The sequence below is a fragment of the Tiliqua scincoides genome, chromosome 8 (genome assembly GCF_035046505.1).
Source record: "Tiliqua scincoides isolate rTilSci1 chromosome 8, rTilSci1.hap2, whole genome shotgun sequence".
In the NCBI taxonomy this organism is placed as follows: domain Eukaryota; kingdom Metazoa; phylum Chordata; class Lepidosauria; order Squamata; family Scincidae; genus Tiliqua; species Tiliqua scincoides.
Window position 1 is genome coordinate 36,368,074 of NC_089828.1, and position 7,023 is coordinate 36,375,096.

The following is a 7,023-nucleotide window of genomic DNA, read 5'->3' on the forward strand; positions in this document are numbered from 1 at the left end:
TCTACATGAAACATTTTGTCCAGAAAGCATTTTTCCTTTTGGATAATCTGTTTTTCTCCCTTTAAATTTTAATCCTGTTTTTCAGCCAACCTGCTCCCAGAGTAGCTTGCAACACTGAACACCGTCCAGTAAAATCTACATTAAAACTGCAAAATGAACATACAGTAATGAAAGCCAGCCTCAAAAAAGAGGAATTTATGAATTATTCTAGGAAAGAGCTTTAATGGTGTTACAGCTGCTGGCCAGCCTCTCTTTGGCAGTCTCTCTTGTTAAGAAGAATGCTTGTTAAAGTCCTAGGATGGTTTCTTGGTGTTTTCTCAATGAAGCTAATTACAGTATTGGCTTCTTCCAGACTCTGAGACAAAATGCCAAATGCCACCCACCTTATCTGGTAGTGTGCAAGCAGGAACAAGGAGCTGATCTTGTTTCCCAGCACCCTGCACTTGCCGGAATTGAAACAGGAGGAAAGAGTGGAAGAAAAATTGTAGATGAGTGACGGGCTAGCTATAGCATCTCCCAAATGACACATTCACCAACCACTCACTCACTCTTCTCTTCCTTTTCCATTCCATTTCCCTCTTCCTTTCCAAATCCAATGAGCATGGGAGGAACTGGAGAGGGGCAAATGGTAGCAGCCCTCAACCCACCTAATCCACTTTCAGTTCCTTCTGCCTGATGGATGGGCTAGCCTTAGCTCATAATCAGGAGAATATTCTGGAAGGGAGAAAGCCAGCAGAGCTGGGGGCAGGGGGCAGACCCCCTTCTAAGAGGAGCTGATTAAATGTCTGTGTGTGAATGAGAGAAGAAACAACAGCTTTTGCAGTTCAAAACATAATAGAGTCAAAAGGAGATTGAGACTTGTGAAATGGAAGCACTTTGTGGGTGCAGGATAGCCCATTGGTGGCTGCTTTGGGCAGTGAACTGGGGGACTTGACAAGCTGGTGAAGGGTGTCCCACATCCTACACCTGTCCACCACCCACCCAGCTGGCTCACCCTACTGCTCTGATCCTCTTCTTTCTCACTCTCCTGAAAGATCGGGGTAGTGATAGCCCCCCTATTCCTCCAGCTCTACTGCCATGAGCAAAAATCAGTGGTAGGGCTGGAGGTAGAAGTAGGGAGCTTCTGAGACCTAGTTGCAATTGTTTGCTTTCCAGGAGAACAAGCAAAACAGAATCATTCTGCTAGCACCACCTCCAGTGATTACTTGCCTGGTCATTTCTTTAAAATAGTCTCGACAGGAGGACTTCCTCTCCTGCTCCCAGCTTTTTCCTACCTACCTGTTTTGATGAAGCAACTGGGTGAACAGTGGAGGTAAAGAGAGCAGAGTTTGGGGCACACACAGAAAGGATGGGAAGGCATAAATTGGGGCATCACTTTGGTTGAGCTGAGCCTGCCTTTCTCTGCAGCATCTGATGTGGGGAAGCAGATGTGCCACCTTCTAGGAGCACTCATATACAGTTGGAGCCTGTTTGTCCAAGGATTTTACATCTGTGGATCTGGCTCAATGCGGGTCCCCTGGACCCACATTGGGCCAGACTCAGGAAACAGGAAGTGATGTTTTAATATCTTTTAAGGTATTCTGAGGCCTGGGGAAGCCCATGAAACCATTCCCACCGGAGAATGGCCTCCCCACCAGACTCATTCTGAAGCCTGCAGGTGGATGTGTGTAACCTCTGCAGGCTTCAGAAAGCCCTCCAGAGAGGACCTGAGCTGCTCCGGTCCCCTTCAGAGGGCTTATGGAACAGAAAATTGTGGATTTGCTTATCCATTATTTTTGGTCTCTGCAAGGGGTCCAAGCACGGATCCCCTGAGGATAGCGAGGCCCCACCTGTATTTGTTGATCAAACAAATAACTTACCAAAACTCCATAAACCTCCATTACTCTCTCTCCTCCCAAATAAACAAAACCTAAACAGTACACACCTAGAAACTTCTTAATGCTTGGCAACATGCAACAATGTCATAGTCAAGGAGATGATACTTTTGTAAAAATAGACAGCCAGCCTGTTTGTATCTAGTGGTGTGATGTTTGAGGACCAGAGAGTCTCAGGTTCAAATTCCTCACAGCCATGAAGCTCACTAGAAGACCCTGGATGAATCACTATCTCTTAGGCCAGGGGTGTCAAACATAAGGCCCAGGTGCCAGATGCGACCTGCGGAAGCTTTTCATCCGGTCTTCAAGCTCTCATCTGCTGAGTAGTGCTGAGGTGTTACTGCTGAAAGGGCAGCCCACATGAAAATTGGGCTCTCCCATATCTTGAAATATGATCCAGATTTGCATATGTTCTCTTCTGTCATTTGTAGTTAATGAGTTTCTAAGTGAGAAAAAAGTGCTTATTTTTGGTTATGACCTGCTTAATGACATCACTTCCTGCCTAATGACATCACCTCCAGCCCTTAGCAGGCATCATGAATGCTGTTTGGCCCTCGTAATGAAACGGGTTTGACACCCCTGTCTTAGGCTAAACTACTTCTTAAGTTCTTTTGAGGATAATTTTTGGGGGGGAAGAAGGGGAGGAGGTGGAGAACCATGTACATTGCCTTGACCTCTATAGGAGATAAAAGTGAGCTAAAAATGAAATAAATCAGAATTGGTACCGGGCAGCCCAATCCTGAGCTGCCCGGAGCGCCCAGGCTCGGTGGCACCGAAAAGGGCTGCTGCCAAATCCTGCGCCGGAGGCTTCTCGGGAGAAGGGGACATTCATCCCCTTCCCCTGAGTAAGGTAAGCAGCCCTGCAATGGGGCTACTCACTTTAGTAAAGGCGCTTGTGGCACGCGCCTTTTAGTAAAGGCGCTTGTAGGGCACGCAGCCCTCCATGAGCACCCTGGATCCTGCATAGCTCAGCTCTGTGGATCTTCCTCCGGGCACGCCTCCAGCCCACCCAGACCGGCCTCTCCCCTCCCCAGAACTCCTCCCCCATGCCCCTGTCCACACCCCCGCTTCCCATTCCGCAGCCTGGCAGTCTGGGAGACTGCAGAGCCACAAAACTTGGGCCACCGCCTGGCGCTAGCCCAGCACTGGCCGGCACTGGGGTAGCACCAGTGGGAGCCTGGCGGAGAGCCCCACAAATGTGCCTTATGGCACGCTTGCAACTGTGGCCAGTGGCATGGAGCCATGCCACCAACCATATATTTCTGTTGGCAACCTTCAGTCTCGAAAGACTATGGTATCGTGTTCTGAATGGTGGTTCTGGAACTGCGTCTAGTGTGGCTGAAAAGGCCAATTCGGGAGTGACAGTCCCTTCCACACTGGGAGCAAGTGCAGTCTGTCCCTGGTCTGTCTCCCTGGCTATGGGCTTTCCTTCTTTGCCTCTTAGCCTCAGACTGTTGGCCAAGTGTCTCTTCAAACTGGGAAAGGCCATGCTGCACAGCCTGCCTCCAAGCGGGCCGCTCAGAGGCCAGGGTTTCCCACCTGTTGAGGTCCACTCCTAAGGCCTTCAGATCCCTCTTGCAGATGTCCTTGTATTGCAGCTGTGGTCTACCTGTAGGGCGCTTTCCTTGCACGAGTTCACCATAGAGGAGATCCTTTGGGATCCGGCCATCATCCATTCTCACAACATGACCGAGCCAATGCAGGCATCTCTGTTTCAGCACTGCATACATGCTAGGGATTCCAGCTCGTTCCAGGACTATGTTGTTTGGAACTTTGTCCTGCCAGGTGATGCCAAGGATGCATCGGAGGCAGTGCATGTGGAAAGCGTTCAGTTTCCTCTCCTGTTGTGAGCGAAGAGTCCATGACTCGCTGCAGTACAGAAGTGTACTCAGGACGCAAGCTCTGTAGACCTGGATATTGGTATGTTCCGTCAGCTTCTTGTTGGACCAGACTCTCTTGGTGAGTCTGGAAAACGTGGTAGCTGCTTTACCGATGCGCTTGTTTAGCTCGGTATTAAGGGAAAGCGTGTCGGAGATAGTTGAGCCAAGGTACACAAAGTCATGGACAACCTCCAGTTCATGCGCAGAGATTGTAATGCAGGGATATATAGTAGCAAAATATATAGCCTCTTTAGTGAATGGTTCAAGCAACATATATATTTCTGGAATACTGTGAGTGGAGGAGCAAAAGAAATTTAAAAAAGGAAAAGAAGATGGGTGGAGTTGGGGGTATAGCAGGTTTGGGGGAGCAGGACTTACTCCAAAGGAAGATGGACCAAAAAAGGCTTCTAAGGCTTCCAGTGCATTGTGTGGTGTGGTGGTGGGAGGGTTGAGAAAAATACTACAGTGTTGACTTGAAGCGCCCTCTCCTGGAGAAGAAACCTAAGAGCCCTGCAGAATCATCATATCTAAGGTCCACAGCGTCTTGTGTTCCGCTTCCCACAGCATCCACCAGATGTCTCCAAGAAGCCCACAGGCAGAAGGTGAAGGTTGCCATAAGCTGCTTTCTCACCCCATCCCACAAACCTCATCTGCAATGTAGGGAGAAAACAATTTCGTTGCAAGCTTCAGCCTATTGAAAGCCCTGCAAATGCAGAGATAAATGCAGTGGACTACATTACAGGGCTGTTGTAACTTATGATCTCTCATCCCACCCCACAACATGGACATAAATGATGGAAATTAAAAGAGATTTAAAAGCAATAAACTATCAGGACCACACAGTTTACCAGCTCAAACAAAAATTAGATACCATCTTGGGACCCCTTCACTTCACCATAAGAGAGTGTATGACAATAGCTTGTATACCAAAGATGTGGAAAGATGCTACTCTTGAATTAATACCTAAACCAGAGGGGAAATGTGCAATCAGAAGTCATAACACCGAATAGCTCTGATGAACCAAGACTGTAAAATTCGACAATTTTAGCAAATGGGTTAAGCAGAGCTATACTGTTGTATAAACTCAAGGATTTGAAAGGCTTTATACCTGGAAGAAAGATGTCTACTAATATAAAATGTCTGATTAGGATAATAGAGAACTCCAGCAAACAGATTCATAGGGAGTAATTACACAGGCCAACACACATTTTGCTTCCTTAAATGTTACACCAATTCCTGGGTATATTTGGGGTGCCGATTCCAAAAATGGCATCCATTTTGCCCTATCACGTCTAGTTTTGGAGACACGGCATAGCCTCTTTAGTGAAAAATTCAAGCAGCTTCCTCAAGCCTACACCATGGCTTCCTCATGAGGAAGCTGCTTGAACCATTCACTAATGAGGCTATGCTGTGTCTCCAAAACTAGACGTGATGGGGCAAAACGGATGCCATTTTTGGAATCGGCACCCCAAATTCATATCAAACCACCATAAAGTTCGGGAAAACCTTTATTGACCCTCAATTTTGTAGGCCTGTGTAATCATTCTTGATGGACAAAATGCTTTTGAAAGGGTGAAATAAATTTATTTAAATCTGCCTTTACAGGCACTTAATATGGGGGGAAGTTTCACATCCTGAATTCAGGTACTCAATCAAGCTCCCAAAGCCCATGTATGAGCAAACAGTTTTGTTTCTGATGACACTGAACATGGTACAGAGCTGTAGCTGAGGGATCTGGCACAGCTGGGTGCCTCTCACGGCAGCGGTGCTTTTTGAAGGACGCCAGTGGGGAGGCCCTGCCTCACCTGCAGAGTGGGTGGGCTGTGGGTGCTTGGGTGCCTCCCATGGCAGAGGTGCTTTTCGAAGGACTCCGGTGGGGGGGCTCTCCCTCACCTGCACTGCACGGAGCTCCCCATCCAGTGCATGGAGCTGGTAGAACAAAGGTTGAGAAGCACTGGGCTACACAGTATGAATATCTTGTATTGTATTGTATTGGCAACCTTCAGTCTCGAAAGACTATGGTATCGCGCTCTGAAAGGTGGTTCTGGCACAGCGTCTAGTGTGGCTGAAAAGGCCAATCCGGGAGTGACAATCCCTTCCACACCGGGAGCAAGTGCAGTCTGTCCCTGGTCTGTCGCCCTGGCTATGGGCCTTCCTTCTTTGCCTCTTAGCCTCAGACTGTTGGCCAAGTGTCTCTTCAAACTGGGAAAGGCCATGCTGCACAGCCTGCCTCCAAGCGGGCCGCTCAGAGGCCAGGGTTTCCCACTTGTTGAGGTCCATCCCTAAGGCCTTCAGATCCCTCTTGCAGATGTCCTTGTATCGCAGCTGTGGTCTACCTGTAGGGTGCTTTCCTTGCACGAGTTCTCCATAGAGGAGATCCTTTGGGATCCGGCCATCATCCATTCTCACGACATGACCAAGCCAACGCAGGCGTCTCTGTTTCAGCAGTGAATACATGCTAGGGATTCCAGCACGTCCCAGGACTGTGTTGTTTGGAACTTTGTCCTGCCAGGTGATGCCGAGGATGCGTCGGAGGCAGCGCATGTGGAAAGCGCTCAGTTTCCTCTCCTGTTGTGAGCGAAGAGTCCATGACTCGCTGCAGTACAGAAGTGTACTCAGGACGCAAGCTCTGTAGACCTGGATCTTGGTATGTTCCGTCAGCTTCTTGTTGGACCAGACTCTCTTTGTGAGTCTGGAAAACGTGGTAGCTGCTTTACCGATGCGCTTGTTTAGCTCGGTATCGAGAGAAAGAGTGTCGGAGATCGTTGAGCCAAGGTACACAAAGTCATGGACAACCTCCAGTTCATGCTCAGTCCTGAAGGAGCCTCACCGCAGAGTGCGAGGGGCCCCTCTCCCTCCTCCCCTCTGCAGGGCTCTGTTTTGCTCCCCCCACCTGGACCAGCTCCAAAGGGGCCCCTTTCACGCTCCTTGAGGCTACCTGCAGGACTGAGAGCTTTGCCCCCTCTAGCTACGCCACCGCCCCTCCTCTCCTCTGTAAGGCTCACACACACCTGTCCAAAGTCACCAGGAAGTCCCGCCTCCCACTCACGGCGCCTCTCTAGGACTCTATCTATGATCCCGCATGTCTCCCTGCCTTTCTTTCCTCTCCTAGCGTCACAGAAAGGCTTAGCAGGCCCCGCCCCCGCAAGCCCCGCCTTCAGCATCTCAACAAGTTTGCCCTCTCCGGGCCGCCGTCGCACTCATTCGCGCGGGGAACAGTTTTGCGGTCGCCTGATGCTTTTCGGCTCCTCTCAGCTACCGTAGTCTCG